This window comes from Apodemus sylvaticus, chromosome X (assembly GCF_947179515.1).
Source record: "Apodemus sylvaticus chromosome X, mApoSyl1.1, whole genome shotgun sequence".
Lineage (NCBI taxonomy): Eukaryota > Metazoa > Chordata > Mammalia > Rodentia > Muridae > Apodemus > Apodemus sylvaticus.
Window position 1 is genome coordinate 68,722,233 of NC_067495.1, and position 24,251 is coordinate 68,746,483.

General features: G+C 39.1%; 1 long non-coding RNA gene across 1 annotated transcript in view; it reads left to right on the forward strand.

Annotated features, from left to right (window-relative positions):
- The window catches only part of LOC127675685 (uncharacterized), a 77,087-nt gene that overhangs the window by 40,638 nt on the left and 12,198 nt on the right, over positions 1–24,251 (forward strand). Inside the window, exons 5-6 of the long non-coding RNA XR_007975506.1 lie at positions 716–780; positions 15,296–15,628. This is a non-coding gene — a long non-coding RNA (uncharacterized LOC127675685). The remainder of the gene's footprint in view (positions 1–715; positions 781–15,295; positions 15,629–24,251) is intronic.

Below are 24,251 nucleotides of genomic sequence, written 5' to 3' on the forward strand. Positions count from 1 at the left end.
CTTGATCTCTGCATTTCGGCCATTTGTAAATTTCTGTAGTCATCTGTATTTTGTTAGTCACTGGAAATTAGTGGCTGCTTTATCACCCTGTTTTTTGTAACTTCATTGAAACTATAAAAATATGTGACACACACACAAACACACATACATACACATATATAATTAAGTATGTATATGTGTGTATGATATATATTCATATATATCATACAAATGAACATATCATATATATATGTGTGTGTGTGTGTGTATGTGTGTGTGTGTGAATAGACAAAGTGATACATTTCCCTGGCATTTTCAAACTTCCTTAGTATTACTTTCTCTTTCTTCTGTCTCCCTCTATATTGCCCCCTCTCCCTACTTAGAGCCTATTAGTTCATCTGTTTTCCCCTTTTATAGCGCTTCTGTCTTCTGGCCTCTTTCTACTCTTACTTCTCCCCATTCTGCCTCGATGGCCTCTTATTGTTTTCCTAATTACTGAAATTATTACAGTTATATAATTAACATCTAAAAATTGGAGCTAGGATCCACAGAGTGAGATCATGCAACATTTGTTTTTCTGGAACTGAGTTATTCCACTCAGTGTAATTAATATTTCCTATTATCTGAAAATTTCATGAATTTCATTTTCCTTTATAACTGAGTAAAACTCCAATGTATTCTATTTTCATTTTCTGATCATCAGTTGAAGGACATTTATATTGATTTCATTTCCTAGGTATTGTGAATAAAACAGCATTGAACATAGTTAAACAAATAGCTGTGGAGTAGCTGAATCATATGGTAAGCTTGTATTTATTTTTTTTAGAATTCTCCACACTGTTTTCCTAGTGGCCCCACCAGTTTGCAATCTCACTAATAAATGAGGATTCTATTTTCCCCTAATCCTTACCAGCATTTGTTGTCCACTGTTCTCTTGCTCTCAGCTGTTCTGTGTTGGGTAAGATAAAAGGTCAAAGTAGTTTTAGTATACACTTTTTTAGTTGCGAAGAATGTTGATCACATTAAAAGATATTTGTTAGCCATTTTTATTTCTTCTTTAGAGAACTCTCTGTTCAGATCCATAGCCCATTTTCTGTTTGTTTTCTTGACTATTTTTCAAGGTTTTTATATATCCTGAATATTAAACATCTATCAGATATATAGCTGGCTAAGATTCTATCCCACTTGGTGGGCTTCTTCTTCATTCATTTGATTATTTTGCTATATAGAAGATTTATAGTTTTATGAATTTCCATTTGTAAGTTATTGGCCTTAATTACTGAGCCAATGGAATCCTACTTATAAAGTCTCTTCCTGTTCCTATACCTTGTAGAGTATGTACTATGTTTTCTTCTAGCCATTTCATCATTTAAGATTTTATATTCAGGTCTCCAAACTATTTGAAATTTATTTTGTGCAAGGAGACAGATAACAGTCTAATTTCATTCTTCTATAAGTACACATCCAGTTTTCTTATTATCTTTTGTTGAAGATGTTGTTTTTCCTCATATATATATATATATATATATATATATATATATATATTTGTCATCTTTGCCAAATATCAGATGGTTGTATTTTTTCATAGTCCTGTCTGAGGCTTCTATTTTTTCGGTGTCTGTCTGTGTGTGTGTGTGTGTGTGTGTGTGTGTGGTTTTGTGCAAGTAACAATATATCTTCAAATCGAGTATGGTACACCCTCAAGCATTAAGCAGTTGGTAGAACTGTTTGGGAAGGATAAGAAGATGTGGCCTTGTGGAAGGAGTTATGTTAAAAGGTCCACGCTATTCCTTCCCAAGGTGCTTATGGCCATATGTTACATCACAGCAGTGGAAAGCTAGCTAAATCAACTCAATAGCCCATGAAATCTTCTCTAAAATAGACCATGTACTGAGAAACACACACACACACACACACACACAAATATTGGCAAATTCAGAAGAACGGAAGTATCTCTGTGTATCTTGTCTAGCCACAATGAGGTAAAGCTTAAAGTCAGCAGCAAATTGAGTCTCTAAAAAACATACAAACTCTTGGAGATTAAACAACATATTACTGAATGAGTAATGAGCCAGAAATATCTTAGAACTAAATGAAAATTAAAATACAACACAGCAAAACCTATGGGATACATTAAAAGTTATCTTAAGAGGGAAATTTTTAGCTCTGAGCATCCACATTTGAGACTCAGGAAGAGTACAAATAAATTACTATTATAATAATATAACATAAGAGTTTGAAAAACAAGATCAAACCAGAGCCAAATCCAGTAGATGGCAATAAATAATAAAGTAAAAACAGAAACTGATGTAATAGAAACAAAGAGAGTAATACAAAAATCAAGAAATCTAAGAACTGGTGCTTTGAGAAGGTAAAAACTACAGACTGACTAGTTAGTAGCAGCAGCAGGAGCAGCAGCAGCAGCAGCAGCAGCAACAACAACAGATTTAAATTAACAAAATCAGGGATGAATAGAGGAGCATTACAAAAATCGCTGAAGAAATTCTGTAGGTATTACTTTAAAAACCTATACTCTGCTAAGTTAGTAAAAATAAATGAACCAACTTTTCGATTCATCTGAAATACCAAAATAAACCAAGACGACAACATAAGCAGACACATAACAAATAAAGAGATTTTAAAAAGTACTAAAAATTCTCTTAACTAAAAGGAGCCCAGGTTTCATTGGAGGGAAGAAATACAGAGGAGATTATCAACATAGGGATAAGAGATGATCATTGCAGTAACCAGGAGAAGGGTGCCCGATTATTGAAATTTTAAATATAATGTCATTTTACTAGTGATGTAACTACTTTAAAAATTATCATTCTTATAGAATGCAATGTCTTAACTTTTTCAGAATTTTAAAGTAAAAGCTAAAAACAATATGTAGGGTAATTCAGCAAAGGAGGATGGGAAATGTATTGGTGTCAGAACAAAGTTCCTCTACAGGTTTTCCAAGTTCAACTGTGGAACACAGGTCTGCTTCAAATTTTTGCCTTTTTATTTTGCAAAATGGAATATATTCTTATATTGGCTCAACACTTTCCAAGGCATTTCATCAATTACCAATTGTTTCCTATGTATTCCTTGGTGATCACATACCTAGCTAGACCCACAATCTCTGTAAAATTCTAATCACCCTACAGTTGTTTAGAATATAATTGCTTCATTTGCATTCTCAGAGACTTTTTTTTTTAACTTTTCTGTTGTTTTTGTGGTACAAAAAACCCCATTATTTTCTTAATCATTTTAAAATGTTGCTCTATGTGTATATGTTTTTGTTTGTATGAATGTCTTTGCACCAGGTCTGTGCCTGGTTCCCGAAGAAGCCAAAAGAAAGCATCAGATTGCCTGAGACTGGAGTTACATACGGTTGTAACTGGCAATATGGATTCTGGGAAATAATCCTGGGTCTTATGGTAGAGCAATCAGTGCTCTTAATCTCTGAGTCATCTCTCCAGGCCTCTTTCTTAATCATTTTATAGTGTAGGAGTATTAAGCATATTCACATTATTGTGAAACTATTCTCTAAAACTTTTATGTCTTAAAAAATAAAATCTCTATAAAAATACATAACTCCCTTTAATCCTTCCATTTAGGTGGGGAAATTATCAGTCTAACGCTGTCCCTATGAATTTACCTACTTTAGCTATCCCATAAAGATTCAATTTTACAGGATCTGCCTTTCTGCGACTCTTATTTCACCTACAAAACCCCCAAGCTTCATTCATTTTAAAGGATTTCCAATTTTTTAAATATGAGAAATATTGCATTGGATACATATATCATGTTGCACTCATCTTTTCATGGACTTCAAAAAAGTGGATTCCCTACATTTTTGGTTACCGTGAATAGTGCACACATACACACATGGTAATTATAGAAGTAGTCATAAATTTGTAAAGGACTCAGAGGGATGTGGGAGAAGAGTGAGAAAACATGCAAATACAGTACTTACATGAAATTTCATGGATTTATGTGCACTTTTAAAATATTTCTCTCTTCAACTATTTGCAAAACATACCCAAGTATTAAATTGATAAATCATATGGTAGTTATACTGCCAATTTCTTGAGATGGATTCTTTGTTTCATTGAGGTTGGTCTCAACCGTGTGATCATCTGCTTCTACCTCTGTATTCTTGGCATGACAAATACACTCCATAATTTCTATCTCTTCTTAATTTTTTAACAAACTATTAATTGCCCTAGTAACTGTACTATTTTGTAATCCTACTTACAATGAATTTAAAAATCCATTTTTCTGCACCCTTACCAAATTTGCTTATTATCCTGGTTGAATTTTGTCAGCCTCACACAAACCTGGACATATTTGGGGATAAAAGCCTCAATGGAGAAAGAATATGCCTCCATCAGATCTGGGAGCTATTTTCTAAATTACTGAATGATGTTTTAGGGCCCAGCTCACTGCTGATGGGTGCCAACCCTTGGCCAGTGGCCCTGGTTCTATAAGAAACTAGGCTGTCTTCAGACACACCAGAAGGGGGCATTGGGCTGGAGAGAAGGCTCAGTGGTTAAGAGCACTGACTATTCTTCCAGAGGTTCTAAGTTCAATTCCCTGCAACAGAATGGTGGTTCACAACCATCTGTAATTGGATCCAATGCCCTCTTCTGGTGAGTCTGAAGACAACAACAGTGTACTCATATACATAAAATTACTAAATCTTAAAAACAAGTAGGCTGAATGAGCCATAACAAGCAAGCTAATATCCCTTCATGGATTCTGTTTCAGTTCCCACCTTGAGTTCCTGTTCTTATTTCTTCCAGTGATAAAATGTGACCCAGAATTTACTCTTCTCTTTCTGAAATCTCTGTAAAACAGTACAATAGAAAAATGAAAACTAGAGGCATAATTGAGGAAATCCAACATCCCACAACTAGGAATTCTAGAAAGATAATATATAGAAAATCAATGGCAGAATGGGTTGAATAATTCAAGATAACTAAATCAGTCTGAATGACAGCTTCCAGGCCATTTAGAACTATAAAATGTTATAGTTTGAATATTTTACTTAAGTAACCTCCAAGAGACCATTAGAGAGAAGACTGCTGTGAAGGGTGGTGTTATTATGAGGTAGCTCCAAGAAAGTCATGTTTTGGATAACTGGGGACATGAGGTAGTCCAAGTATGACCTCTTGAGTTCCTGTAGGAAGAATGCTATAAAATGAGTAAACTTAATCCCACCCACTATATATTTTTCTTTATTCGTGTGAGATGTGCACTGTGCACTTCTGCCTTTGTCATTTGCTATGACATTTTCACCAAAATCCATTGAAAATGTCAGGTCTTTTACTGTTGAAAATTGTAAGCAAAACAAACTATTTATAAAGTTATTTACCTCCTAAGTGTTTTCTTGTGGTAATGGCAAAGCTGATTAATAGATGCTTGCAGTGGATGTGAGTTTAGGAGGTATTCACACATTGTTTTGTTTTGTCTGGCTTCCAACTTGCTATACAATCAAGGCTTGCTTTCAACTCCTAATCCTCCAGTCTCTACCTTCCAAGTACTGGGATTACAGCAATGAGCCACCATGCCCAGTAGTTTAATAATATTTAATTAATATCTCCCCTCAATCACAACAAATATTTGTTTAGACACTTGCAATTTAATAGGGCATGAAATACCTTTTCAGTTGTCAGGAATATCCAGTATATTATATAAAACTTAATATTCATAACACCCACTCAATGCCAGTAATATCCTAGCTATTGTGACAAGAAAAAAAAACACTATCCTAACCTTCTAAACAGTTTCTGAGTACTACGGTGCATGTTTCTATTTTCACCAAAGAAATATGACTAATTTCTGGGTGTGCTCTTTCAGAAAAGAGTTAAGGTGTTATTAATAAGAAAAAAAGGAGGATGGCTATCAAGATGTCATCATCTGTATTGGACACCAATTGGTTATTTCACCTTTAGTTCTTGTTTTAAAGATCACATAAAATTTCTCTGTGTCTTCTCAGGTAAATCAGGCACATATTTTTTTTCTGTTTTAAAAGCATCATTTATTGAAGAAATTGTCCACTTTATACTTCATATCTTTTTGTCTTTTTTTTTTTTACTTATTTACTTTACATCTTACTCACTGAATCACGGAACCTCTCCAGGTCATCTCCTCCCACAATCCTTCCCCATTCCCCCTCCGATTCTCCTCTGAGATGTGGGGCCCATTCCCCTGGGCATCCCTGGCACTTCAAGTCTCAATCAGACACATTTTCAAACATCATTTTTCAGTGATTTATTTTGATGCTAGAAAGAAAAAAATGCATTCAAAAATGTCAACTAGATGTATTGTGTGTGGCTGGCTAGTGAATGAGTCACGGTTATTATGTAAATACATATCCCATTTGGCTTCCTCTCATCTGAGGAACAATATGACTTATATACACACACATTTTGGTATATGTAAATCTAATTTTCTGTAAAATAGGAGAAGCAGACAACTAGATATAAGCCTAATGAGGCTGATGCAAATTTAAATCTCTGAACCTGTATGTTTATTTCTTCATCTATTCTTCTTTCCCTTAGGAAGATCTTTGAGCTCAAGATCCTTTCCTTATTTGATATGTGAAGGCTGCAAATTGGTTTTTTGGGGGGGGTTTTAAAAACAAAGATTTTATTCTTTAATTCGCAATTTGCTTGATGAAATTATGTACCTAATGTTACAAAGTATGTACAAGTGTATGAATAATTTTTCTTTCTCATGAAAAAGTTATTTTTCTCAAAATAATATTTGCAAATAGTACTTCATTAATTCAAACAAGTAATCAGGTTTTATGTAATATCTTGGCTAGATGAAATTCTAATCATAAATTTATCAGGGGCTTTAAGTTTATAGAATACTGAAACTAGAATATATCTTAAAGGTAATCTAGTGCATTCTCTCATTGTCATATGGAAAAAGTAAAAAAAAAAAAGGCTACTTAAATTGCATTAAAGCACTAAGCATTGACAGAAATCAGCCATTTCAGTGTTTTAAATAGCCATGCATTTTAAAAACTTAATTTCGATGTGTGTGTGTGTGTGTGTGTGTACGTGCCATGGTGCATATATGTAGGACAGAGGACAACTTTGTGGAGCTGATTCTCTCCTCCTTCCACATGGTTTTGAGGGTTCACGTATATGTCATCAGACTTACATAACAGGTATGTTTTACCTCTGAGCTATCCATTTCATGGCCCCAGGTTGTGCATCGTTATAACATTATGTACATGCAAAGCAATGACTATCTGGAAGAAAGAACAGCATGAAATGCATGATGGTGTGTTGCCAAAATTCTAAATCATTTAAATTCTGTGATACAATTGAGATTTTTGGAAGACTTTTAACACAAGGCTTCATGCATACCAGGCTGGCCTTGAGTTCCACATGTAGCTGACTTCCTCATCTCCAGACTTTTCCTCAAAGTGCTGATATTTGAGGTCTGTGCTATTACACCCGTGGAATAGTTTTAATCAAAATTTGTTATTTGTGCTTATTATCTTACAGTTTTTCCTATACTATACTAATACTACAAAAAATATCAAGATTTGCTACATCTTATGCTATCTTTGTACTATTAAACTATAGCAATAAAAATGTCTGTTTTGAGACACAAATGTTCTTATGTGAGAGGCTGTCTAAGGCTAGGAACACAGTGGAAGCTAAAACTGTATTGAAGAACTACCCAGTGAAGAAACACTTGATGCGATTCTTGACTCCTAAGCACAAATTAAGGCACAACACCAACTATACTGAATGTAAAATAATTTCTCTCCCTGGTGTACTGTATGGGGTTAGAAGCCAGTTTAAAAATGTCATTGGTCTCTCCAGTGACTGTGCAGGTGGCTGCGGCCAGGAGATCAGGGAAAGCAGGAGTGATAGAGCAGCTGTGACAGGGTCCTTCCTGGTTCCATCTGAACCCAGGAGCTGGGCTGAGCCAAAGTCCTCTGTGCCAGGGGAGAGCGGGTTTCACAGGGGGCACTGAGACAGGCTTCCAGACCCACATGAGGGACAAGCTCCAGCCAGAGACAGAGGGACCAACTAACACCAGTAATAACCAGATGGTGAAAAGCAAATGCAAGAATATTACCAACAGAAACCAAGGCAACATGGCACAATTGAAACCCATTTCTCCCACAACAAGTCCTGGTTACCCCAACACACAAGAAAAGCAAGATCTGGATTTAAAATCACATCTCATGATGCTGATAGAAAACTTCAAGAAGGAGATAAGTAATTCCCTTAAAGAAATACAGGAGAACATGGGTCAACAGGTAGAAGCCCTCAAAGAAGAAACACAAAAATCCCTTAAGAGATACAGGAGAACATGGGTCAACAAGTAGAAGCCCTTAAAGAGGAAATCTAAAAATCCCTTAACAAATTTCAGGAAAACACAAATAAACAAGTCAAGGGGACTGGAGAGATGGCTCAGTGGTTAAGAGCACTGACTGCTCTTCCAAAGGTCCTGAGTTCAAATCCCAGCAACCACATGGTGGCTCACAACCATCTGTAAAGAGATCTGAGACCCTCTTCTGGAGTGTCTGAAGACAGCTACACTGTACTCAGATATAATAATAAGAAAATAAATCTTTAAAAAAAAAAAACAAGTCAATGAACTGAACAGAACCATCCATGATCTAAAATGGAAGTAGAAACAATAAAGAAATCACAAAGGGGAACAACTCTGGAGTTAGAAAACCTTGGGAAGAAATAAGGAGTCATAGATGTAAGCAAGCATCAACAACAGAATACAAGAGAGAGAAAAGAGAATCTTACTTGATGAAGATACCATAGAAAACATTGACACAACAGTCAAAGAAAATGCAAAATGCAAAAAGCTTGTAACCTAAAACATCCAGGAAATCCAGCAAACGAATAGAAAAGAAAGTGGGGAAGAGCCTCAATCTATGGCACTGGGGAAATTTTCACGACCAGAACACCAATAGCTTATGATCTAAGATCAAGAATTGACAAATGGGACCTCATAAAATTACAAAGTTTCTGTAAGGCCAAGGGCACTGTCAATAGGACAAAATGAAAACCCACAAATTGGGAAAAGATCTTTTCCAACCCTACATCCAATAGAGGGCTAATATCCAATACATACAAAGAACTCAAGAAGTTAGACTCCAGTGAACCAAATAACCCTATTAAAAAATGTGGTACAGATCTAAATAAAGAATTCTCAACTGAGGACTACTGAATATACTTTAGGGAAGCACCTAAAGAAATGTTCAACATCCTTAGCCATCAGGGAAATGCAGATCAAAACAACACTGAGATTTCATCTCACACCAGTCAGAATGGCTAGGGTAAAAACTCATGTGACAGCAGATGATGACAAGGATGTGGACAAAGAGGAATACTCCTCCACTGCTGGTGGGATTGCAAGCTGGTACAACTACTCTGGAAATTAGTTTGTCAGTTCCTCAGAAAATTGGACATAGTACTACTGGAGGACCCAGCTATACCACTCCTGGTTATATACCCAGAAGATTCTCCAGCATGTAATAAGGACACATGCTCCACTATGTTCATAGCAGCCTTATTTATAATAGCCAGAAGCTGTAAAGAACCCAGATGTCCCTCAACAGAGGAATGGATACAGAAAATGTGGTACATTTACACAATGGAATACTACTCAGCTATTAAAAACAATGACTTCATGAAATTCTTAGGCAAATGAATGGAACTAGAAAATATCATCCTGAATGGGGTAACCCAATAACAAGAAAACACACATGGTATGTACTCACTGATAAGTAGATATTAGCCCAGAAGTTTGGTATACCCAAGATATAATTCATAGTCCAATTGAAGCTCAAGAAGAAGGAAGACCAAAGTATCAATACTTCGGTCCTTCTTAGAAGTGGGAACAAAACAGCCATGGAAGGAGATACATAGACAAAGTGTGGAACAGAGACTGAAGGAAATGTCATCCAGAGACTGTCCCACCTTGGGATCTTCCCCATATACTGGTCACCAAACCCAGACACTATTGTGGATGCCAACAAGTACTTGCTGACAGGAGCCTGATATAGCTGTCTCCTGAGAGGCTCTGCCAGTACCCAACAAATTCAGAGGTGAGTACTCCCAGCCAACCACTGGACTCAGCACAGGGTCCCCAATGGAAGAGCTAGAGAAAGGACCCAAGAAGCAGATGGAACTGTCAGCCCCATAGGAAGAACAACATTATGAGCCAACCAGTACCTCCAGAACTTCCGGGGACTAAACCACTATGGCTCCAGCTGTATATGTAGCAGAGGATGGCCTTGTTGGACATCAAAGGAAGGAGAGGCCCTTGGCCCTGAGAAAGCTTGATGCCCCAGTATAAGGGAATGCCAGGACAGAAAAGCGGAAGTGAGTGGATTGGTGAGCAGGGTGACGGGCGGGATAGGAATATGTGTTTTCGGTAGAGAAACCAGAAAGTGGATAACATTTGAAATTTAAATAAAATATACAATAAAAATATCTAATAAAAATGGAAAAATACTTTAGTTAAATAAAAAATATATCATTACTAAATATGTAAAAAATATTTAATTAAAAATCTCAACCATAGTGAGTGCATACCATGTGTGTTCTTTTGTGATCGGGTTGCCTCACTCAGGATGACACTTTCTAGTTCCATCCATTTGCCTAAGAATTTCATAAATTCATTGATTTTAATAGCTGAATAGTACTCCATTATGTATGTATATATACCACAGTTTCTGTACCAATTCCTCTGTTGAGGGACATCTGAGTTCTTTCCAGCTTCTGGCTATTTTAAATAAGGCAGCAATGAACATAGTAGAACATGTATCCTTATTACATGTAGGAGCATCTTCTGGGTATAAGCAGAAGTTACCCCAAAAGCTCAAAATAAGCAAGTTACAATTCACCCAGCACAGGAAGTTCAAAAAGGAGAACTTAAGTAAGGATGCTTTGGTTCCTCTAAGAAAGGGAACAAAATATTCACAGGAACAATAAGGGAGAAAATGTGTGGAACAGGGGCTGAAGTAAAGGCCACCCAGAGACTGCCCTATGTGGGGATTCATCCTATAAACAGTCAGCAAACCCTGACACTACTAAGGATGACAGGAAGTGTATACCAAAAGGAGCATGCAATAGTTGCCTCCACAGTGGCCCAGCCAGAGACTTACAAATACAGAGGCAGATGCTAGCAACCAACTATTGGACTGGGCTTGGGGTCCCCAATGGAGGATCTGGAGGGTGGTCCAGAAGAGCTGAAGGGGCTTATAGCCCCATGGGAAGAACAATGATTTCGGCCCCAAGATTCCCAGGGGCTGAACCATCAACCAAGGGGCACACATGGTTCCAGCCAAAATGTGGCAGAGGAAGGCCTTGTTGGGCATCAGTGGGAGGAATGGTCCTTGGTCAGGTAAAGGCTCAACAGAGGCCCCAACACAGGGAAACCAAGGTGGGGAGGTGGGAGTATGGCAGGTGGAGGGGCATATACATGGATGTAGGGGGAGGGAGGAGGAGTTGGGGGTCTTTGGGGAGGGGGTAATTTAGAAAGGTTTTACATGGCAATGTAAATGAAGATGATATTCAATTAAAAATAAAAAAATATAAAAAATTTCCAACCATAGTTATTTTCTGTCTGATAAAATAAGAAGGCATGATTATTATGGTAATATCAATCAGAACTCTTGTGACAGAGTTGTATGATTAACAACTTATAGTTTCATGGAACACATGATTTGTTATTCATTGAATGGCTGGTGGGCAAACCATGGTTGTTCTAAATTAGGTATGTGTCAGACAGAAAAAATTAAATGTCGCCTGCCACTTTAAGAAAATCAACTGTCAATACTTGTTGCTAATGATAAACTGAGCTTTGAAGCAAAAGTTGGAATAGGATTAATTTGATACAAGCCTTAGTGTTTCTACTGATCTGATTTAAAAAAAATTGTCAAAAGCAACTACATGAGGAATTTGTTGAGTTCATCTTATAACTCCCAAGTCACAATCCATCTCTGAAGTAAGTCAGTGCAGGAACTCAAGGCAGGGACACAGAGGCAGGAATTGGAGCGAGGATGATGGATGGCCAGTGCTTACTAGATTGTATCTATACTTAGCCCACATTCTTATACAACCCAGGATCACTTGTGAGAACTCTCTTCTGTCAATGAGCTGTCAAGAGAATGTACTACATACTCACCTACAGGCAAACTGATAGAAACATTTTCTCAGTTAAGATTCCTCTTCCCACTTGACTGGAGCTTAATGTAAGTTTCAAAAAAAATCTAACCAAGTCATGATTTAGAATTTACTTCCCGCTATAATTGTGTTTAGTAAGGTTTAGAAGCTACTCTCTTAAACGGAAGTTCCAAACAACTTTTGCAGACTTGGGATTATTTTAAATATTGCACCAATTCTGTACAATATTCTAGGAAGACTGAATTAAATTTTTTATCAAATTCTCATAAGCCATTCCAAAGTTAAAATATGAGACAGTCATTCATATACATATAAAGCAGAGAAATTATAGATAAAGCCACAATGTGATAAATGTGTTGTTAATTTATTATGCACTAAGCTATTTACTAAATTATATCATTTAATCAAAGCAACAATCCTGTGAGGTAAGTATCACATTGACTATATTGTTACTTTGAGATAAGAAATATTTTCCACCTCTGTATTTGTCACGTACTGACAGCTCTCAGCCAGCCATTGGACTGAGCACAGGGTCCCCAATACAGGAATAAGAGAAAGAACTGAAGGAGTTGAAGAGTCCTTTTGAAGCCCCATAGGAGGAACAGCATTATGAACCACCGGGTACCCCCAGAGCTCCCAGGGACTAAACCACCAACCAAAGAGTACACATGGAGGGACCCATGGCTCCAGCTGCATAAGTAGCAGAGGATGGCCTTGTCAGACATCAATGGGAGAAGAGGCCCTTGGTCCTGAGAAGGCTGGATGCCCCAGTGTAGGGGAATGCTAGGACAGGGAAGTGGGAGTGAGAGGATTAATGATCATGAGTAGGGGAGATGGATTAGGGGGTTTGGGGAAGGGAAACCAGGAAAGGGGATAACATTTGAAATGTAAATAAATAAAATATCTAATATAGAAAAGAAATATACTACAATGTTTAGTAACCTGCAAATGATATAACTAGTCAATTCTTTAGCTGGGATATTAAAACTAATCATGTCAAATTTTTGCTAACATCAAGTGACAATTCTGCTACTGCTTCTCAAACTGTAGAGCTTGTGTCATTTCCTTCTTTGTTGTTGCTATTACTCTGGCAATATGTCAAAATATTTTAATGGTTGGAGAGTGTTTTAGTCAATGTGCTATTGATGTGATGAAACTCCATGACCATAGCAACTCTTAAAAAGGAAAGCATTTAATTGGAGCTGGTTTATAGTTTCAGAAGTTTAGTCCATTTATGAGCCTTGCAAAACCCATGGAGGCATATACGCAGTCATATGGCTGGGGAAAGACCTGAATGTTCTACATCCAGTTCCCCCATGCAACAGAAAAAGAGCCACTGGTCCTAGCTTTTGAAACCTTAGTGCCCACTTCCTCCAAAAAGGCCACATCTACCCAAATAAGGCCATACCTTCTAATCCTTTTAAATAGTGCTACTCATTAAGCCTTTAAATATATGAATCTGTGGAGGCCATTCTTCTTTAAACCACAATGAAGAATGTTATAATAAATTTCAAAACTTTGTTTTCATTTTCGGATTATTTAGAATATCATGGCATATTTTGAATAGATTTTTATTATGGTATTTTTTATTTGATTTGATTTTTATTAATATTTTTCTTTTTTTCTTAAGCAGTATATCCTTTATTCAATATATATTTTGTTTTTTTATTTACATTTCAAATGATTTCTCCTTTTCTGATCCCCCACTCTCTGAAAGTCACATAAGCACCCTTCCATCCCCCTGTTCTCCCACCCACCCCTTCCCTATTCCCTGTTCTGGTTTTGCCCTATACTGCTACACTGAGTCTTTCCAGAACCAGGGGCCACTCCTCCGTTCTCCTTGTACCTCATTTGATGTGTGGATTATGTTTTGGGTATTCCAGTTTTCAAGGCTAATATCCACTTAGTAGTGAGTGCATACCATGATTCACCTTTTGAGTCTGGGTTACCTCACTTAGTAGGATGTTCTCCAGCTCCATCCATTTGCCTAAGAATTTCATGAATTCATTGTTTCTAATACCTGAATAGTACTCCATTGTGTATATATACTACATTTTTTGCATCCATTCTTCTGTTCAGGGATACCTGGGTTCTTTCCAGCTTCTGGCTATTATAAATAGGGCTGCTATGAACATAGTGGAGCATGTATCCTTATAACATGCTGGGGAATCCTCTGGGTATATGCCCAGGAGCGGTATAGCAGGATCTTCTGGAAGTGAGGTGCCCAGTTTTCTGAGGAACCGCCAGACTGATTTCCAGAGTGGTTGTACCAATTTGCAACCCCACCAGCAGTGGAGGAGTGTTCTCTTTCTCCACATCCTCGCCAACACCTGATGTCTCCTGAGTTTTTAATCTTAGCGATTCTGACTGGTGTAAGGTGAAATCTCAGGGTTGTTTTGATTTGCACTTCCCTGATGACTAATGAAGTTGAGCATTTTTTTAAAATATTTTTATTTTCTATATTCTTTGTTTACATTCCAAATGATTTCCCCTTTCCCGGATCCCCCCTCCCCATATCTCCCATAAAACTTCTTCTCTCCATCCCTTCTCCAATCACCTCCCTCCTTTTTCTCTGTCCTTATATTCCCCTCCAATGCTAGATCAATCCTTTCCAGGATCAGGACCCTCTCCATACTTCTTCATGGAAGTCATTTGTTATGCAATTTGTGCCTTGGGTATTCAGAGCTTCTGGGCTAATTAATATCCACTTCTCAGAGATTGCATTCCATGTGTATTCTTTTGTGATTGGGTTACCTCACTTAGGATGATATTTTCCAGATCAAACCGTTTGCCTAAAAATTTTGTGAATTCATTGTTTCTAATTGCTGAGTAGTATTCCATTGTGTAAATATACCACATTTTCTGTATCCATTCCTCCTTTGAGGGACATCTGGGTTCTTTCCAGCTTCTGGCTATTATAAATAAGGCTGCTATGATCATAATGGAGCATGTGTCTTTATTGCATGCCAGGGAATCCTTTGGGTATATGCCCGGGACTCCCACACTTCCTGGAGACTGAGTGCTGTGGCCCAGGCTGTTCAGATCCCAAAGCAGACACCTGAAGGCTCCTGCCGGCCCACTGGATTCACCAAAGCACACTGACTTCTCCCAGCTGGCCTCCAGGAAGCCCCTCTTGCCTCTTGTAGGACCTGGAGATGTGGCGTTGCTGTCCAGGCTGATCTGGATCCAGAAGCGGAGAGATCTGAGGGCTCCAGCCAGAGGCCTCAGGACTGGAACCTAAGCTCCCTGCTGGAGCAAGCTGTGCGCTCCCAGACTGCCTCCGGGTGCACACCAGGTCTCCCGCACTTCCTGGAGACCAAGTGCTGTGGCCCAGGATGTTCAGATCCCGAAGCAGACACCTGAAGGCTCCTGCCGGCCCGCTGGATTCACCTGAGCACACTGACTTCTCCCAGCCGGCCTCCCTGAAGCCAAGTTGAGCATTTTTTTGAGATGTTTCTCTGCCATCCGAAATTCTTCAGGTGAGAATTCTTTGTTTAACTCTGTACCCCAATTTTTAATAGGGTTATTTGGTTTTCTGGGGTCTAACTTCTTGAGTTCGTTGTATATATTGGATATTAGCCCTCTATCTGATGTAGGGTTGGTGAAGATCTTTTCCCAATTTGTTGGTTGCCAATTTGTCATTTCAAATGATTTCCCCTTTCCTGGCTCCCCACTCCCGAAAGTCCCAAAAGTCCCAAAAGAGAACTCCACCTGTTCCCCCCATTCCCCCTTCCCACTTCCCTGTACTGGTATTGCCCTATACTGCTGCACTGAGCCTTTGCAAAACCAGGGGCCACTACTCCATTCTTCTTGGACATCATTTGATATGTGGATTATGTCTTCACTATTCCAAGTTTCTAGGCTAATATCCGCTTATCAGTGAGTACATACCATGATTGATCTTCTGAAACTGGGTTGCCTCACTTAGGATGATGTTCTCCAGCTCCATCTATTTGTCTAAGAATTTCATGAATTCATTGTTTCTAATGGCTTAATAGTACACCATTATGTAAATACACCACATTTTTTGTATCCATTCCTCCTTTGAGGGACACCTGGGTTCTTTCCAGCTTCTGGCTATTACAAACAGGGCTGCTATGAACAGAGTGGAGCATGTGTCCTTATTGCATGCTGAAGAATCCTCTGGGTATATGCCCAGGAGTGGTATAGCAGGATCTTCTGGAAGTGTCATGCCCAGTTTTCTGAGGAACCACCAGACTGATTTCCAGAGTGGTTGTACCAATTTTCAACTCTGCCAGAAGTGGAGGACTGTTCCTCTTTCTCCACATCTTTGCCTGCACATGTTTTCTCCTGAGTTTTTGATCTTGGCCATTCTGACTGGTGTGAGGTGAAATCTCAGGGTTGTTTTGATTTGCATTTCCTAATGACTAATGATGTTGAGCATTTCTTAAGGTACTTCTCAGCCATCTGAAGTTCTTTGGGTGAAAATTCTTTGTTTAGCTCCGTACGCCATTTTTAATAGGGTTATTTGGTTTTCTGGGGTCTAACTTCTTGAGTTCTTTCTATATATTAGATATTAGCCCTCTGTCAGATGTAGGGTTGCTGAAGATATTTTCCCAATTTGTTGGTTGAGGATTTGTTCTTTTGGTGGTTTCCTTTGCCTTACAGAAACTTTGTAATTTTATGAGGTCCCATTTCTCAATTCTTGATCTTAGAGCATAAGCTATTGGTGTTCTGTTCAGGAACTTTCCCCCTGTACCGATGTCCTCAAGGGTCTTCCCCAGTTTCTTTTCTATTAGCTTTAGAGTGTCTGGATTTATGTGGTGGTCCTTGATCCATTTGGAGTTGAGCTTAGTACAAGGAGATAAGGACAGAACAATTCGCATTCTTTTGCATGTTGGCCTCCAGTTGAAACAGCACCATTTGTTGAAAAGGCTATCTTTTATCCATTGGATGTTTTCAGCTCCTTTGTCGAGGATCAAGGGGCCACAGGTGTGTGGGTTCATTTCTGGATCTTCAATCCTGTTCCACTGATCCGCCTGTCTGTCACGGTACCAATACCATGCAGTTTTTAACACTACTGCTCTGTAGTATTGCTTGAGGTCTGGGATACTGATTACCCCAGAATTTCTTTTGTTGTTGAGAATAGTTTTAGCTATCCTGGATTTTTTGTTATACCAGATCAATTTGAGAATTGTTCTTTCTAGCTCTATGAAGAACTGAGTTGGGATTTTGATGGGTATTGCATTGACGTTGTAGATTGCTTTTGGCAAGATGGTCATTTTAGCTATATTATTCCTGCCAATCCACAAGCATGGCAGATTTTTCCATTTTCTGAGATCTTTGATTTCCTTCTTCAGAGACTTGAAGTTCTTGTCATACAGATCTTTCACTTGTTTGGTCAGAGTCACACCAAGATACTTTATATTGTTTGTGGCTATTGTGAAGGGTGTCATTTCCCTAATTACTTTCTCAGCCTGCTTATCCTTTGAGTATAGGAAGGCTACTGATTTGCTTGAGTTGATTTTATAACCTGACACTTTGCTGAAGTTGTTTATCAGCAGTAGGAGTTCTCTCGTGGTGTCTTTTGGTTCATTTGAGTATACTCTCATACCATCTACAAATAGTGATAGTTTGATGTCTTCCTTTCCAATTTGTATCCCTTTGACCTCCTTATGTTGTTTAATTGCCCGAGCTAGTACCTCAAGTACAATATTGAAAAGATAAGGAGAAAGTGGGCAGCCCTGTCTAGTCCCTGATTTTAGTGAGATTGCTTCAAGTTCCTCTCCATTTTGTTTGATGCTGGCTACCGGTTTGCTGTATATTGCTTTTACTATGTTTAGGTATGGGCCTTGAATTCCTGTTCTTTCCAAGACTTAAAGCATGAAAGGATGCTGAATTTTGTCAAATGCTTCTTCAGCATCCAATGAAATAACCATGTGGTTTTTGACTTTGAGATTATGTAGTGGACTGTATTGATGGATTTCCATATATTGAACAATCCCTGCATCCCTGGGATAATGCCTACTTGATCATGGTGTATGATTGTTTTGATGTGTTCTTGGATTCAGTTGGCAAGAATTTTATTGAGTATTTTTGCATTGATGTTCATAAGGGAAATTGGTCTGAAGTTCTCTTTCTTTGTTGGATCTTTGTGTGGTTTTGGTATCACCATTATTGTGGCTTCATAGAACGAGTTGTGTAGTGTTCCTTCTGTTTCTGTTTGGTGGAAGAGTTTGAAGAGTATTGGTGTTAGGTCTTCCTTGAAGATCTGATAGAATTCTGCACTGAAACCATCTGGTCCTGTGCTTTTTTTGATTGGAAGACTTTCTACGACCCCTTCTATTTCTTTAATCGTTATGGGTCTGTTTAGATGATCTATTTGATCCTGATTTAATTTTGGTATTTGGTATCTGTCTAGGAAATTGTCCACTTCCTCCAGATTCTCCAGTTGTGTTGAGTATAGGCTTTTGTAGTAGGATCTGATGATTTTTTTGAATTTCCTCAGTTTCTATTGTTATATCCCCCTTTTCATTTCTAATTTAGTTAATTTGGATACTGTCTCTGCCCTTTGGTTAGTTTGGCTAATAGTTTATCTATCTTTCATATTTTCTCAAAGAACCAGCCCCTGGTTTTGTTGATTCTTTGTATGGTTCTCTTTGATTCCACTTGATTGTTTTCATCCCCATGTTTGATGATTTCCTGTCTTCTTCTCCTCCTGGGTGAATTAGCTTCTTTTTGTTCCAGAGCTTTCACAGGTACGCTTAAGCTTCTAGGGTATGCTTTCTCCTATTTCTTTTTGGAGTCACTCAGGGCTATGAGTTTACCTCTTACCACTGCTTTCATTGTGTCCCATAGATTTGAGTATGCTATGCCTTCATTTTCAGTAAATTCTAAAAAGTCTCTGATTTCTTTCTTTATTTCTTCTTTGGCCAAGGTGTCATTGAGTATTGTTCAGCCTCCATGTGTATGTGGGCTTTCTGTTGTTTTTGTTGCTATTGAACACCATTCTTACTCTCTAGTGATCTGATAGGAGGCATGGGGTTAGTTGGATCTTCTTGTATTTGTTGAGGTCTGTCTTGTGACCAATTATATGGTCGATTTTGGAGAAGGTACCATGAGGTGCTGAGAAAAAGGTATATTCTTTTGCTTTAGGATGAAATGTTCTATAAATATCTGTTAAATCCAATTGGTCCAAAGCTTCAATTAGTTTTACTGTGTCCCTGTTTAGTTTCTGTTTTCCTGATCATTCCATTGAGGAAAGTGGCGTGTTGAAGTCACCCACAATTATTGTGTTAGGTGCAATGTGTGCTTTGAGCTTTAGTAAAGTTTCTTTTGCGAATGAGGGTGCCCTTGAATTTGGAGCATAGATGTTCAGAATTGAAAGTTCTTCTTGGTGGATTTTTCCTTTGGCCAGCAAGAAATGTCCTTCCTGTTGGGGTATCCAGGACTTGCTGTTGTTGGAGAATCGGCTACAGATGCTGCCATATTGCCTAGATTTCTGTTAGTAACATTCCTGTTTTTGCCTTTTGCCATCCTGTTATCTCTGGAGTTAATTGTTCTTCTTGTCACTGGCTGGTGTTTGAACCTCCTGTGAGCCTGTAAGGCTATTTCAGCACCTCTGGATGACTGGGTTTCTCCTGGCCCAGATTGCTGATGTGCTGCCCTCCTCTTGGTTGCCCTTGGAGCCCTAGTCTGACCTGCCCCAAATTGTCTCTGTGAACCTGGTGTTGCCCATTTGCTCCTTCATGGATGCTGCGGGGACCTTTTCCGAATGCTGATCCCTCTGCAGGGCAAAAGATCCCCCAACCAGGTTGGTGCACAACCAGCCTGCCAAGCTGCCCAGGCCCTGAGTCCAGGTAAGACCTGACAGGATTAGGCCTGAGTAATGTTAGCCTCGGGCTATATCTACTAGCTGGCTTTGTCTGTTAGATCTCTCTGCTGTCCAGTATCCAAGATGGCAGCACGCACCCCTGCAAAGTTCTGGGCAGTCTACAGGGTAAACGACCCCCTGGCCGGGTTGGCACACAGAAAGCCCACCAAGCTGCCCAGGGCCTGGGTGCAGGAAAAAGCCTGACGTGTTTAGACCCAAGCAATGCTAGCCTCGGACTATGCCTGCATACCTGGTGCTGTCAGATCTCTCTGGTGTCCAGGAGCCAAGATCAGAGCGCCTCTTGTAACTGGCTGGCAGGATGCAGAGGTCTAATGGGGCTTCAGTGCAGTAAAATGCACTGCAACTCCACACGCAGCCCGACTGGCCAGCGGTGGCCAGTGGTAATGGGCGCAGGGGCTGCCTGGTCTCTGCTGCCTTGGTTCTGCTAGTGGTGGCCCTCTCTACTGGATGTGCTGCTGCTACCTCTTGCAGCCACCTCAATATTTTTTCTTTTATTGGGTGTTTTCTTTATTTAGATTTCTAATGTTATCCCCTTTTCAGGTCTCCCCTCCAGAAACACCCTATCCCATTCCCTCTCCCCCTGCCTCTTGATGGTGTTCCCCCAACCTCCTACCCACTCCCACCTTCCCACCCTGGCATTCCCCTACACTGGGGCATCGAATCCCCTCAGGCCCAAGGAGTGCTTCTCCCACTGATGTCCAACAATGCCGTCTTCTGCCACATATGTGGCTGGAGCCCTGGGTCCCTTTGTGTGTACTCTTTGATTGGTGGTCCAGTCCCCAGGAGCTCCAGGGGTTCTGGCCGTTTGATATTGTTGCAACGCCCCCCCCCAATGGGGCTTCCAACCCCCTCAGCTCCTTCAGTCCCTTCTTCAACTCCTCCATAGGGGATCCTGCGCTCAGTCCAGTGGTTGGCGGAGAGCATACACCTCTGTATTTGTCAGGCTCTGGCAGAGCCTCTCAGAAGACAGCCATATCAAGCTCTTGTCAGCAAGTGCTTGTTGGCATCCACAATAGTGCCTGGGTTTGGTGATGGGTCTGGTATATGGGACAGATCCCCAGGTGGGGCAGTCTCTGGATGGCCTTTCCTTTAGTCTCTGCTTCAAACTTTGTCTTCATATTTCCTCCTGTGAGTATTTCCCCCTTCTAAGAAGCACTGAAGCATCTACACCTTGGTCGTCCTTCTTCTTGTGCTTCCTATGGTCTGTGAATTGCATCTTGTATATTGTGAACGTTTAGACTAATATCTACTTATCGGTGAGTACATGCCATGTATTTTATTTTGTGACTGGGTTACCTAACTCAGGATGATATTTTCAAGTTCCATCCATTTGCCTAAGAATTTCATGAAGACATGGTTTTTAATAGCTAAGCAGTACTTTATTGTGTAAATGTACCACATTTTCTGTTAAAACATGAATTCATTAGGCTAAAGAACTTGCTCAAAGATTAAGAGACATTGCCGTTCTTGAAGTGGACCCATGTTCAGTCCTCAGCACTTTCGTGGTGGCTTGCAACTGTCTGTAACACTCTGTCCGAAGTATCTAACAATCTTTCCTGACCTCCTTGGGAGACCAGGAACACACACATGGTACAGATATTCATATGCAGGTAAATAACCCTACACAGATTGATAGATGGATAGGTAGATAGATAGATAGATAGATAGATAGATAGATAGATAGATAGACAGACAGACAGACAAACAAACATAATCTTGTGGGGGTGAAATAGGGTGTGTCTGGTCCTCTGTCTGTCTCTGCTGTTTAACCCATCCAGTGTCTCACATTCATGTTTTTTTCTTTATTGTTTTTATACAAATACACACATATACACACACATGCAAATATAGAAACACAACCTGTGGAGTCCATTTAGAACTGATTTTATGTCTGTATTTTAGGGTTGACCACTTGACATTTTATAACCAATTAGAGGGTTCCCCGAGGAAGACAAGTTTTTTCCTGTCTCTCTTTTAAGTTATTAATTGCTTGTAGTTCTTCATTTCAGGGTAAGACTCTTTGAGAATACTCCCATCCAGTTGAAGTATCAGCTTGTATTGGATTTGTTTATGTCTTATTTAAGAGACCATACTGTTGAGATTTTATGGGTATAGCTATCCTGTCCTATCTAGAAGCCATGCTCTTATGTCAGACTTTCTTGTTTTTGTTTTCCTTTTTATTTTTTCCGAGACAGGCTTTCTTTGTGTAGCCCTGTCTGTCCCGGAACTCACTCTGTAGACCAGGCTGGACTTGAACTCAGAGATCCACCTGCCTCTGCCTCCCAATTGCTGGGATTAAAGGTGTGTACCACCACAGCCCAGCTATATCAGACTTTCTTATCCTCTCACTTTTCCAGTCTTTCTGCCCATTCTTTAAAGATGTTCTCTGAGTCTTAGATTTAAGGGTTGTGTTATTGCTGTATCAATTGTTGATGCACAATCCCTAATCAGCAGTTCTCTGCATTTTGACTAGGTGTGACTTTCTCTAATGTGTCTTCATATACTACAAAAAGAAGCTTCTTTAGTAAGGAATACTACACTTATTTGCGAGTCTAAGGATGAGTATTTAGAAGAGAGTTAGAAAATATAATAGTTTAAGAAAGTGGGATAGCTGCTCACTAGCCACATGGGATTTCTTTTGGATTGTTGTTGTTGTTCATGTTGTTGCTTTGTTTTTTGAGATAAGGTCTCACTGTGTAGCCCTAGCAGGTCTGGAACTCACTATGTTGAACAGAGTGATCTCAAGTGCATGCAGATCTGCCTCCCTCTCCCTACCTAGTTCTGAGATTAAATATGTGTACCGCTTTACTCCCTCTATTTTGTGTCCTTTGGTTAATCATCTTATAAGAGAAACCTAGGGTTTTGATGATGCTGATATCCATGTTTGCTGTTGTTTACCAGTGGCATGAACACTAATAGGTCATATGAAATGATACTGATTTTATTTTAGTACTCCTGCATTAGCCTCCTAGATGCTAGGTTTATAGATGGAGCTACTACACCCAGCCCATACATCTATTTTTACTTGATATATGTGGCCTGAGCTTTTGTTGTGATATATAAAAACTCACTGTCAGGGTCAATGCCCAGAAGCTTTCTCCTGATGTTCTTTTTTAGATTTTATGATGATTATTTTTAGTTCTCAACTTGACTATATCTAGAATTAACTAAAACACAAGTGGTTGGGTACACTTTAGAGGGTCTAGAGTTAACTAAACTCCAAGTGTTTAGGTGTACTTTTGAGGGATTTTCCTAAATTAAATCATCTGAAGTGGGAAGACTCACCTTTAATCCATATCTTTTGAGATGGGAAGATACATCTTTCATCTGGCCACACTGGTTGGGCATTCCTTCAGTTTCTGTTCCATTTTTGTCCCTGCATTTCTTTTAGATAGGGGCAATTTGGGGTTGAAAGTTTTATAGATGGGTTAATTTCCCCATCCCTCCAGTGGGTTTCATAAGACTAGTATAATTAATAAGCTGAACTCCAAGGTTAAAGACAAAAAATTAATCTTAAAGTATGACAGAAAGGAATGGGGACTTTGAAAGGATGGTAAGGGGAGGAGTTCAGGAGAGGATTATGTTCAAAATGCATAGTTTGAAAATCTCAAATAATTAAAAAATTTTTTAAAGGTCTGGGGAGATGGCTCAGAGGTTAAGAGCACTGGCTGCTCTTCCAAAGGTCCTAAGTTCAATTCCCAGCAACTACATGGTGGCTCACAACCATCTGTAAAGGGATCCGATGCCCTCTTCTGGTGTGTCTAAAGACAGCTGCAGTGTACTCATATACATAAAATAAATCCTTCAAAATATTTTAAAAGCCTTGGTATCATTTTAATGTGTTTTCATATGATTTTTGTTGTTCATTATAATTTGATGAATCATCTTATTGGTTTGGATATGTTAAAACAGCTTTAAATACCAGAGATAATTCTCATGCGGCCTTAATTATATAATCTTATTGAACTATCAATATTTTACATGGGTGTTTTCCAGATAAATTGCCACATAATTTTCTTTCTTTCAAAATTATTTTAAAATTTATTCCTGGAAATTTTGACATGTATCCTATATAATGTATTTCGATCTATTCACCCCTTCATTACCCTCTCTTATCCCCCTCTTCCTTACTACAGAATCCTTCCCAACACTTCCCTCGCCTACTTTTGTGTCTCCTTTCTCACGGACAACTAAGTGTAATTAGGATTGCTTGAGTGAGCAAGACAGCACACCAGTGACTATAACAC